Source organism: Rhipicephalus microplus, chromosome 8 (assembly GCF_043290135.1).
Source record: "Rhipicephalus microplus isolate Deutch F79 chromosome 8, USDA_Rmic, whole genome shotgun sequence".
NCBI lineage: Eukaryota > Metazoa > Arthropoda > Arachnida > Ixodida > Ixodidae > Rhipicephalus > Rhipicephalus microplus.
Genome location: NC_134707.1, coordinates 150,003,119 through 150,015,336, shown reverse-complemented (window position 1 = coordinate 150,015,336; position 12,218 = coordinate 150,003,119).

Genomic DNA, 12,218 nt, shown 5'->3' with positions numbered 1-12,218 from the left:
TTGTAGTTGTGGAGTATCTAGTTGTGGTGTTTCAAGTTGTGGAGTTTCTAGCTGTGCAGTTTCTAGTTGCGGAGTTTCTAGTTGCAGAGTTTCTAGTTGCGGAGTTTCTAGTTGCAGAGTTTCTAGTTGTGGAGTTTCGAGTTGCAGAGTTTCTAGTTGTGGAGTTTCGAGTTGTGGAGTTTTAGTTGTGGAGTTTCTAGCTGTGGTATTTCTTGTTGTTGAGTTTCTATTTGCGAAGCCTCAAGTTGTGGAGTTTCTAGCTGTGGAGTTTCTAGTTCCGGAGTTTGTAGCTGCGGAGTTTCTAGTTGCAGAGTTTCTAGTTGTGGAGATTCTAGTGTCCGAGTTTCTAGTTGCGAAGTCTCAAGTTGTGGAGTTTCTAGCTGTGGAGTTTCTGGTTGCGGAGTTTCCAGTTGTGGTGTTTCTAGTTGCGGAATTTGTAGTTGTGGAGTATCTAGTTGTGGTGTTTCAAGTTGTGGAGTCTGTAGTTGTGGATTATCTATTAGTTGGGTTTCAACTTGTGGAGTTTCTAGTTGTGGAGTTTCTGGTTGTTGGGTTTCTAGCTGCCGAGTTTCCAGTTGCGAAGGGTCAAGTTGTGGAGTTTCTAGCTGTGAAAATTCTAGTTGTGGAGCTTCTAGTTGCGGAGTTTCTAGTTGTGGAGTTTCTAGTTGTGGAATTCGTAGTTGTGGAGTATCTAGTTGTGGTGTTTCAAGTAGTTAAGTTTCTAGCTGTGGAGTTTCTAGTTGTGGAGTTTCTAGTTGCGGAGTTTCAAGTTGTGGAGTTTCTAGTTGGGGAGTTTCTAGTGGTGGATTTTCTAGCTGTGGAGTTTCTAGTTGCGGAGTTTCTAGTTGCAGAGTTTCTAGTTGTGAACTTTCTAGCTGTGAAGTTTCCAGTTGTGGAATTTCTAGTTGTGGAATTTGTAGTTGTGGAGTATCTAGTTGTGGTGTTTCAAGTTGTGGAGTTTCTAGGTGTGGAGTTTCTAGTTGCGGAGTTTCTAGTTGCAGAGTTTCTAGTTGTGGAGTTTCTAGTTGCAGAGTTTCTAGTTGTGGAGTTTCGAGTTGCAGAGTTTCTAGTTGTGGAGTTTCTAGTTGTGGAGTTTTAGTTTTGGAGTTTCAAGTTGTGGAATTTATAGGTGTGGAGTTTCTAGTTGTTGAGTGTCTAGTTGTGGAGTTTCTAGCTGTGGAGTTTCTAGTGGTTGAGTTTCCAGTTGACGAGTTTCTATTCGCGAAGTCTCAAGTTGTGAAGTTTCTAGCTGTAAAGTTTCTAGCTGCAAAGTTTCTAGTTGCGGAGTTTCCAGTTGTTGAGTTTCTAGTTGTGGAGTTTCTAGTGGTGGAGTTTCTAGTTGTGCAGTCTCTAGTTGTTGAGTTTCTAGTTGTGAAGTTTATAGTTGTGGGGTTTCTAGCTGTGAAGTTTATAGTTGTGGGGTTTCTAGCTGTGGAGTTTCTAGTTGCGGAGTTTCTAGTTGCAGAGTTTCTAGTTGTGGAGTTTCTAGTTGGAGAGTTTCGAGTTGCAGAGTTTCTAGTTGTGAAGTTTCTAGTTGTGGAGTTTTAGTTGTGGAGCTTCAAGTTGTGTAATATATAGGTGTGGAGTTTCTAGTTGTTGAGTGTCTAGTTGTGGAGTTTCTAGCTGTGGAGTTTCTAGTGGTTGAGTTTCCAGTTGACCAGTTTCTATTCGCGAAGTCTCAAGTTGTGAAATTTCTAGCTGTAAAGTTTCTAGTTGCGGAGTATCTAGTTGTGGTGTTTCAAGTTGTGGAGTTTCTAGCTGTAGAGTTTCTAGTTGCGGAGTATCTAGTTGCAGAGTTTCTAGTTGTGGAGTTTCTAGTTGTGGAGTTTCTACTTGTGGAGTTTCTAGTTGTGGAGTTTCTGGTTGCGGAATTTCAGGTTGTGGAGTTTCTAGTTGTGAAGTTTGTAGTTGTGGAGTATCTGGTTGTGGAGTTTCAAGTTGAGGAGTTTTTAGTAGTGGATTTTGAAGTTGTAGAGTTCCTAGTTGTGGAGTTTCTAGTGGTGGAGTTTCTAGTTGTTGAGTTCCTAGTTGCTGAGTTTCTAGTCGCGAAGTCTCAAGTTGTGGATTTTCTAGCTGTGGAGTTTCTAGTTGCGGAGTTTCCAGTTGTGGAGTCTGTAGTTGTGGAGTATCTATTTGTTGGGTTTCAAATTGTGGAGTTTCTAGTTGTGGAGTTTCTGGTTGTTGGTTTTTAGCTGCCGAGTTTCCAGTTGCGAAGTCTCAAGTTGTGGAGTTTCTAGCTGTGAAAATTCTAGTTGCGGAGCTTCTAATTGTGGAATTTGTAGTTGTGGAGTATCTAGTTGTGGTGTTTCAAGTAGTTAAGTTTCTAGCTGTGGAGTTTCTAGTTGCGGAGTTTCTAGCTGCAGAGTTTCACGTTGCCGAGTTTTCTAGTTGTGGAGTTTCTAGTTGCGGAGTTTCTAGTTGCGGAGTTTCAAGTTGTGGAGTTTCTAGTTGGGGAGTTTCTAGTTGTGGAGTTTGTAGTTGTGGAGTTTCTAGTTGCGGATTTTTCTAGTTGTGGAGATTCTAGTGGCGGAGTTTCAAGTTGTGGAGTTTCTAGTTGCGGAGTCTCTAGTTGTGCAGTCTATAGTTGTTGAGTTGCTAGTTGTGAAGTTTATAGTTGTGGGGTTTCTAGCTGTGAAGTTTCTAGTTGTGGAGTTTGTAGTTGCAGAGTTTCTAGTTGCGCAGTTTCTAGTTGCAGAGACTCTAGTTGTGGAGTTTCTAGTTGTGGAGTTTCTAGCTGTGGTATTTCTTGTTGTTGAGTTTCTAGTTGACGAGTTTCTATTTGCTAAGTCTCAAGTTGTGGAGTTTCTAGCTGTGGAGTTTCTAGTTCCGGAGTTTGTAGCTGCGGAGTTTCTAGTTTCAGAGTTTCTAGTTGTGGAGATTCTAGTGTCCGAGTTTCTAGTTGCGAAGTCTCAAGTTGTGGAGTTTCTAGCTGTGCAGTTTCTAGTTGCAGAGTTTCTAGTTGTGGAGTTTCTAGTTTTGGAGTTTCTAGTTGTGGAATTTGTAGTTGTGGAGTATCTAGTTGTGGTGTTTCAAGTTGTGGAGTTTCTAGCTGTGGAGTTTCTAGTTGTGGAGTTTCTAGTGGCAGGGTTTCTAGTTGCGGAGTTTTCTAGTTGTGGAGATTCTAGTGGCGGAGTTTCAAAATGTGGAGTTTCTAGTTGCGGAGTTACTAGCTGTGGAGTTTCTAGTTGCGGAGTCTCTAGTTGTGCAGTCTATAGTTGTTGAGTTGCTAGTTGTGAAGTTTATAGTTGTGGAGTTTCTTGCTGTGGAGTTTCTAGTTGCGGAGTTTCTAGTTGCAGAGTTTCTAGTTGCGGAGTTTCTAGTTGCAGAGATTCTAGTTGTGGAGTTTCTAGTTGCAGAGATTCTAGTTGTGGAGTTTCTAGTTGGGCAGTTTCTAGTTGTGGAGTATCTAGTTGTGGTGTTTCATAATGTGGAGTATCTATTTGTCGAGTTTCAAGTTGTGGAGTTTCTAGTTGCAGAGTTTCTAGCTGTGGAGTTTCTAGTGGTTGAGTTTCCAGTTGACGAGTTTCTATTTGCGAAGTCTCAAGTTGTGGAGTTTCTATCTGTAAAGTTTGTAGTTGCAGAGTTTCTAGTTGCGGAGTTTCCAGTTGTGGAGTTTCTAGTTGTGAAATTTGTGGTTGTGGATTATCTAGTTGTGAAGTTTCTAGTTGTGGAGTTTCTAGTTGCGGAGTATGTAGTTGCAGAGTTTCTAGTTGCGGAGTTTTCTAGTTGTGGAGTTTCTAGTTGTGCAGTCTCTATTTGTTGAGTTTCTAGTTGTGAAGTTTATAGTTGTGGGGTTTGTAGCTGTGGAGTTTCTAGTTGCGGAATTTCTAGTGGCAGAGTTTCTAGTTGTGTAGTTTCTAGTTGGAGAGTTTCGAGTTGCAGAGTTTCTAGTTGTGGAGTTTCTAGTTGTGGAGTTTTAGTTGTGAAGTTTCAAGTTGTGTAATATATAGGTGTGGAGTTTCTAGTTGTTTTGTGTCTAGTTGTGGAGTTTCTAGCTGTGAAGTTTCTAGTGGTTGAGGTTCCAGTTGACGAGTTTCTATTCGCGAAGTCTCAAGTTGTGGAATTTCTAGCTGTAAAGTTTCTAGTTGCGGAGTTTCTAGTTGCGGAGTTTCCAGCTGTGGAGTTTCTAGTTGTGGAATTTGTAGTTGTAGAGTATCTAGTTGTGGTGTTTCAAGTTGTGGAGTTTCCAGCATTGGAGTTTCTAGTTGCGGAGTATCTAGTTGCAGAGTTTCTAGTTGTGGAGTTTCTAGTTGTGGAGTTTCTCCTTGTGGAGTTTCTTGTTGTGGAGTTTTCAGTTGCGGAGTTTCTGGTTGCGGAGGTTCAGGTTGTGGAGTTTCTAGTTGTGAAGTTTGTAGTTGTGGAGTATCTAGTTGTGGAGTTTCAAGTTGAGGAGTTTTTAGTAGTGGATTTTGAAGTTGTAGAGTTCCTAGTTGTGGAGTTTCTAGTTGTGGAGTTTCTAGTTGTTGAGTTTCTAGTTGCTGAGTTTCTAGTCGCGAAGTCTCAAGTTGTGGAGTTTCTAGCTGTGGAGTTTCTAGTTGCGGAGTTTCCAGTTGTGGTGTTTCTAGTTGCGGAATTTGTAGTTGTGGAGTATCTAGTTGTGGTGTTTCAAGTTGTGGAGTCTGTAGTTGTATCTATTTGTGGGGTTTCAACTTGTTGAGTTTCTAGTTGTGGAGTTTCTGGTTGTTGGGTTTCTAGTTGCCGAGTTTCCAGTTGCGAAGTCTCAAGTTGTGGAGCTTCCAACTGTGAAAGTTCTAGTTGCGGAGCTTCTAGTTGCGGAGTTTCTAGTTATGGAGCTTCTAGTTGTGGAATTCGTAGTTGTGGAGTATCTAGTTGTGGTGTTTCAAGTTGTGGAGTTTCTAGCTGTGGTGTTTCAAGTAGTGAAGTTTCTAGCTGTGGAGTTTCTAGTTGCAGCGTTTCTAGTTACAGAGTTTCACGTTGCGGAGTTTTCTAGTTGTGGAGTTTCTAGTTGGGGAGTTTCTAGTAGTGGAGTTTGTAGTTGTGGAGTATCTAGTTGTGGAGTTTCAAATTGTGGAGTTTCTAGTTGTGGATTTTGAAGTTGTAGAGTTCCTAGTTGCGGAGTGTCTAGTTGGGAGTTTCTTGTTGCGGAGTTTTCTAGTTGCGGAGTCTGTAGTTGTGGAGTTGCTAGTTGTGGAGTTTCTAGTGGTGGATTTTCTAGCTGTGGAGTTTCTAGTTGCGGAGTTTCTAGTTGCAGAGTTTCTAGTTGTGAACTTTCTAGCTGTTGAGTTTCCAGTTGTGGAATTTCTAGTTGTGGAATTTGTAGTTGTGGAGTTTCTAGTTGTGGAGTTTCTAGTGTCGAAGTCTCAAGTTGTGGAGTTTCTAGCTGTGCAGTTTCTAGTTGCATAGTTTCAGGTTGTGGAGTTTCTAGTTGTGGTGTTTCTAGTTGTGGAATTTGTAGCTGTGGAGTATCTAGTTGTGGTGTTTCAAGTTGTGCAGTTTCTAGCTGTGGAGTTTCTAGTTGTGGAGTTTCTAGTGGCAGATTTTCTAGTGGCGGAGTTTTCTAGTTGTGGAGATTCTAGTGGCGGAATTTCAAAATGTGGAGTTTCTAGTTGCGGAGTTACTAGCTGTGGAGTTTCTAGTTGCGGAGTCTCTAGTTGTGCAGTCTATAGTTGTTGAGTTGCCTGTTGTGAAGTTTATAGTTGTGGAGTTTCTAGCTGTGGAGTTTCTAGTTGCGGAGTTTCTAGTTGCAGAGTTTCTAGTTGCGGAGTTTCTAGTTGCAGAGATTCTAGTTGTGGAGTTTCTAGTTGGGGAGTTTCTAGTTGTGGAGTTTCTAGTTGCGGAATTTGTAGTTGTGGAGTATCTAGTTGTGGTGTTTCAAGTTGTGGAGTATCTATTTGTCGAGTTTCAGGTTGTGGAGTTTCTAGTATCGGAGTTTCTAGCTGTGGAGTTTCTAGTGGTTGAGTTTCCAGTTTACGAGTTTCTATTTGCGAAGTCTTAAGTTCTGAAGTTTCTAACTGTAAAGTTTGTAGTTGCAGAGTTTCTAGTTGCGGAGTTTCCAGTTGTGGAGTTTCTAGTTGTGGAATTTGTGGTTGTGGATTATCTAGTTGTGGAGTTTCTAGCTGTGGAGTGTCTAGTTGCGGAGTATGTAGTTGCAGAGTTTCTAGTTGCGGAGTTTTCTAGTTGTGGAGTTTCTAGTTGTGCAGTCTCTATTTGTTGAGTTTCTAGTTGTGAAGTTTATAGTTGTGGGGTTTCTAGCTGTGGAGTTTCTAGTTGCGGAATTTCTAGTTGCAGAGTTTCTAGTTGTGTAGTTTCTAGTTGGAGAGTTTCGAGTTGCAGAGTTTCTAGTTGTGGAGTTTCTAGTTGTGGAAATTAGTTGTGAAGTTTCAAGTTGTGTAATATATAGGTGTGGAGTTTCTAGTTGTTGAGTGTCTAGTTGTGGAGTTTCTAGCTGTGGAGTTTCTAGTGGTTGAGGTTCCAGTTGACGAGTTTCTATTCGCGAAGTCTCAAGTTGTGGAATTTCTAGCTGTAAAGTTTCTAGTTGCGGAGTTTCCAGTTGCGGAGTTTCCAGCTGTGGAGTTTCTAGTTGTGGAATTTGTAGTTGTGGAGTATCTAGTTGTGGTGTTTCAAGTTGTGGAGTTTCTAGCGTTGGAGTTTCTAGTTGCGGAGTATCTAGTTGCAGAGTTTCTAGTTGTGGAGTTTCTAGTTGTGGAGTTTCTTGTTGTGGAGTTTTTAGTTGCGGAGTTTCTGGTTGCGGAGGTTCAGGTTGTGGAGTTTCTAGTTGTGAAGTTTGTAGTTGTGGAGTATCTAGTCGTGGAGTTTCAAGTTGAGGAATTTTCAGTAGTGGATTTTGAAGTTGTAGAGTTCCTAGTTGTGGAGCTTCTAGTGGTGGAGTTTCTAGTTGTTGAGTTTCTAGTTGCTGAGTTTCTAGTCGCGAAGTCTCAAGTTGTGGAGTTTCTAGCTGTGGAGTTTCTAGTTGCGGAGTTTCCAGTTGTGGTGTTTCTAGTTGCGGAATTTGTAGTTGTGGAGTATCTAGTTGTGGTGTTTCAAGTTGTGGAGCCTGTAGTTGTATCTATTTGTGGGGTTTCAACTTGTTGAGTTTCTAGTTGTGAAGTTTCTGGTTGTTGGGCTTCTAGTTGCCGAGTTTCCAGTTGCGAAGTCTCAAGTTGTGGAGCTTCCAACTGTGAAAGTTCTAGTTGCAGAGTTTCTAGTTGCGGAGTTTCTAGTTGCAGAGTTTCTAGTTGTGGAGTTTCGAGTTGCAGAGTTTCTAGTTGTGGAGTTTCTAGTTGTGGAGTTTTACTTTTGGAGTTTCAAGTTGTGGAATTTATAGGTGTGGAGTTTCTAGTTGTTGAGTGTCTAGTTGTGGAGTTTCTAGCTGTGGAGTTTCTAGTGGTTGAGTTTCCAGTTGACGAGTTTCTATTCGCGAAGTCTCAAGTTGTGAAGTTTCTAGCTGTAAAGTTTCTAGCTGCAAAGTTTCTAGTTGCGGAGTTTCCAGTTGTTGAGTTTCTAGTTGTGGAGTTTCTAGTGGTGGAGTTTCTAGTTGTGCAGTCTCTAGTTGTTGAGTTTCTAGTTGTGAAGTTTATAGTTGTGGGGTTTCTAGCTGTGAAGTTTATAGTTGTGGGGTTTCTAGCTGTGGAGTTTCTAGTTGCGGAGTTTCTAGTTGCAGAGTTTCTAGTTGTGGAGTTTCTAGTTGGAGAGTTTCGAGTTGCAGAGTTTCTAGTTGTGGAGTTTCTAGTTGTGGAGTTTTAGTTGTGGAGCTTCAAGTTGTGTAATATATAGGTGTGGAGTTTCTAGTTGTTGAGTGTCTAGTTGTGGAGTTTCTAGCTGTGGAGTTTCTAGTGGTTGAGTTTCCAGTTGACGAGTTTCTATTCGCGAAGTCTCAAGTTGTGAAATTTCTAGCTGTAAACTTTCTAGTTGTGGAGTATCTAGTTGTGGTGTTTCAAGTTGTGGAGTTTCTAGCTGTGGAGTTTCTAGTTGCGGAGTATCTAGTTGCAGAGTTTCTAGTTGTGGAGTTTCTAGTTGAGGAGTTTCTACTTGTGGAGTTTCTAGTTGTGGAGTTTCTGGTTGCGGAATTTCATGTTGTGGAGTAGTTTCTAGTTGTGAAGTTTGTAGTTGTGGAGTATCTAGTTGTGGAGTTTCAAGTTGAGGAGTTTTTAGTAGTGGATTTTGAAGTTGTAGAGTTCCTAGTTGTGGAGTTTCTAGTGGTGGAGTTTCTAGTTGTTGAGTTCCTAGTTGCTGAGTTTCTAGTCGCGAAGTCTCAAGTTGTGGAGTTTCTAGCTGTGGAGTTTCTAGTTGCGGAGTTTCCAGTTGTAGAGTCTGTAGTTGTGGAGTATCTATTTGTTGGGTTTCAAATTGTGGAGTTTCTAGTTGTGGAGTTTCTGGTTGTTGGGTTTTTAGCTGCCGAGTTTCCAGTTGCAAAGTCTCAAGTTGTGGAGTTTCTAGCTGTGAAAATTCTAGTTGCGGAGCTTCTAATTGTGGAATTTGTAGTTGTGGAGTATCTAGTTGTGGTGTTTCAAGTAGTTAAGTTTCTAGCTGTGGAGTTTCTAGTTGCGGAGTTTCTAGTTGCAGAGTTTCACGTTGCCGAGTTTTCTAGTTGTGGAGTTTCTAGTTGCGGAGTTTCTAGTTGCGGAGTTTCAAGTTGTGGAGTTTCTAGTTGTGGAGTTTCTAGTTGTGGAGTTTGTAGTTGTGGAGTTTCTAGTTGCGGATTTTTCTAGTTGTGGAGATTCTAGTGGCGGAGTTTCAAGTTGTGGAGTTTCTAGTTGCGGAGTTACTAGCTGTGGAGTTTCTAGTTGCGGAGTCTCTAGTTGTGCAGTCTATTGTTGTTGAGTTGCTAGTTGTGAAGTTTATAGTTGTGGGGTTTCTAGCTGTGAAGTTTCTAGTTGTGGAGTTTGTAGTTGCAGAGTTTCTAGTTGCGCAGTTTCTAGTTGCAGAGACTCTAGTTGTGGAGTTTCTAGCTGTGGTATTTCTTGTTGTTGACTTTCTAGTTGACGAGTTTCTATTTGCGAAGTCTCAAGTTGTGGAGTTTCTAGCTGTGGCGTTTCTAGTTCCGGAGTTTGTAGCTGCGGAGTTTCTAGTTGCAGAGTTTCTAGTTGTGGAGATTCTAGTGTCCGAGTTTCCAGTTGCGAAGTCTCAAGTTGTGAAGCTTCCAACTGTGAAAGTTCTAGTTGCGGAGCTTCTAGTTGCGGAGTTTCTAGTTATGGAGCTTCTAGTTGTGGAATTCGTAGTTGTGGAGTATATAGTTGTGGTGTTTCAAGTTGTGGAGTTTCTAGCTGTGGTGTTTCAAGTAGTGAAGTTTCTAGCTGTGGAGTTTCTAGTTGCGGAGTTTCTAGTTACAGAGTTTCACGTTGCGGAGTTTTCTAGTTGTGGAGTTTCTAGTTTGGGAGTTTCTAGTTGTGGAGTTGGTAGTTGTGGAGTATCTAGTTGTGGAGTTTCAAATTGTGGAGTTTCTAGTTGTGGATTTTGAAGTTGTAGAGTTCCTAGTTGCGGAGTGTCTAGTTGGGAGTTTCTTGTTGCGGAGTTTTCTAGTTGCGGAGTCTGTAGTTGTGGAGTTGCTAGTTGTGGAGTTTCTAGTGGTGGATTTTCTAGCTGTGGAGTTTCTAGTTGCGGAGTTTCTAGTTGCAGAGTTTCTAGTTGTGAACTTTCTAGCTGTTGAGTTTCCAGTTGTGGAATTTCTAGTTGTGGAATTTGTAGTTGTGGAGTATCTAGTTGTGGTGTTTCAAGTTGTGGAGTTTCTAGCTGTGCAGTTTCTAGTTGCGGAGTTTCTAGTTGCAGAGTTTCTAGTTGCGGAGTTTCTAGTTGCAGAGTTTCTAGTTGTGGAGTTTCGAGTTGCAGAGTTTCTAGTTGTGGAGTTTCGAGTTGTGGAGTTTTAGTTGTGGAGTTTCTAGCTGTGGTATTTCTTGTTGTTGAGTTTCTATTTGCGAAGCCTCAAGTTGTGGAGTTTCTAGCTGTGGAGTTTCTAGTTCCGGAGTTTGTAGCTGCGGAGTTTCTAGTTGCAGAGTTTCTAGTTGTGGAGATTCTAGTGTCCGAGTTTCTAGTTGCGAAGTCTCAAGTTGTGGAGTTTCTAGCTGTGGAGTTTCTGGTTGCGGAGTTTCCAGTTGTGGTGTTTCTAGTTGCGGAATTTGTAGTTGTGGAGTATCTAGTTGTGGTGTTTCAAGTTGTGGAGTCTGTAGTTGTGGATTATCTATTAGTTGGGTTTCAACTTGTGGAGTTTCTAGTTGTGGAGTTTCTGGTTGTTGGGTTTCTAGCTGCCGAGTTTCCAGTTGCGAAGGGTCAAGTTGTGGAGTTTCTAGCTGTGAAAATTCTAGTTGTGGAGCTTCTAGTTGCGGAGTTTCTAGTTGTGGAGTTTCTAGTTGTGGAATTCGTAGTTGTGGAGTATCTAGTTGTGGTGTTTCAAGTAGTTAAGTTTCTAGCTGTGGAGTTTCTAGTTGTGGAGTTTCTAGTTGCGGAGTTTCAAGTTGTGGAGTTTCTAGTTGGGGAGTTTCTAGTGGTGGATTTTCTAGCTGTGGAGTTTCTAGTTGCGGAGTTTCTAGTTGCAGAGTTTCTAGTTGTGAACTTTCTAGCTGTGAAGTTTCCAGTTGTGGAATTTCTAGTTGTGGAATTTGTAGTTGTGGAGTATCTAGTTGTGGTGTTTCAAGTTGTGGAGTTTCTAGGTGTGGAGTTTCTAGTTGCGGAGTTTCTAGTTGCAGAGTTTCTAGTTGTGGAGTTTCTAGTTGCAGAGTTTCTAGTTGTGGAGTTTCGAGTTGCAGAGTTTCTAGTTGTGGAGTTTCTAGTTGTGGAGTTTTAGTTTTGGAGTTTCAAGTTGTGGAATTTATAGGTGTGGAGTTTCTAGTTGTTGAGTGTCTAGTTGTGGAGTTTCTAGCTGTGGAGTTTCTAGTGGTTGAGTTTCCAGTTGACGAGTTTCTATTCGCGAAGTCTCAAGTTGTGAAGTTTCTAGCTGTAAAGTTTCTAGCTGCAAAGTTTCTAGTTGCGGAGTTTCCAGTTGTTGAGTTTCTAGTTGTGGAGTTTCTAGTGGTGGAGTTTCTAGTTGTGCAGTCTCTAGTTGTTGAGTTTCTAGTTGTGAAGTTTATAGTTGTGGGGTTTCTAGCTGTGAAGTTTATAGTTGTGGGGTTTCTAGCTGTGGAGTTTCTAGTTGCGGAGTTTCTAGTTGCAGAGTTTCTAGTTGTGGAGTTTCTAGTTGGAGAGTTTCGAGTTGCAGAGTTTCTAGTTGTGAAGTTTCTAGTTGTGGAGTTTTAGTTGTGGAGCTTCAAGTTGTGTAATATATAGGTGTGGAGTTTCTAGTTGTTGAGTGTCTAGTTGTGGAGTTTCTAGCTGTGGAGTTTCTAGTGGTTGAGTTTCCAGTTGACGAGTTTCTATTCGCGAAGTCTCAAGTTGTGAAATTTCTAGCTGTAAAGTTTCTAGTTGCGGAGTATCTAGTTGTGGTGTTTCAAGTTGTGGAGTTTCTAGCTGTGGAGTTTCTAGTTGCGGAGTATCTAGTTGCAGAGTTTCTAGTTGTGGAGTTTCTAGTTGTGGAGTTTCTACTTGTGGAGTTTCTAGTTGTGGAGTTTCTGGTTGCGGAATTTCAGGTTGTGGAGTTTCTAGTTGTGAAGTTTGTAGTTGTGGAGTATCTGGTTGTGGAGTTTCAAGTTGAGGAGTTTTTAGTAGTGGATTTTGAAGTTGTAGAGTTCCTAGTTGTGGAGTTTCTAGTGGTGGAGTTTCTAGTTGTTGAGTTCCTAGTTGCTGAGTTTCTAGTCGCGAAGTCTCAAGTTGTGGATTTTCTAGCTGTGGAGTTTCTAGTTGCGGAGTTTCCAGTTGTGGAGTCTGTAGTTGTGGAGTATCTATTTGTTGGGTTTCAAATTGTGGAGTTTCTAGTTGTGGAGTTTCTGGTTGTTGGTTTTTAGCTGCCGAGTTTCCAGTTGCGAAGTCTCAAGTTGTGGAGTTTCTAGCTGTGAAAATTCTAGTTGCGGAGCTTCTAATTGTGGAATTTGTAGTTGTGGAGTATCTAGTTGTGGTGGTTCAAGTAGTTAAGTTTCTAGCTGTGGAGTTTCTAGTTGCGGAGTTTCTAGTTGCAGAGTTTCACGTTGCCGAGTTTTCTAGTTGTGGAGTTTCTAGTTGCGGAGTTTCTAGTTGCGGAGTTTCAAGTTGTGGAGTTTCTAGTTGGGGAGTTTCTAGTTGTGGAGTTTGTAGTTGTGGAGTTTCTAGTTGCGGATTTTTCTAGTTGTGGAGATTCTAGTGGCGGAGTTTCAAGTTTTGGAGTTTCTAGTTGCGGAGTCTCTAGTTGTGCAGTC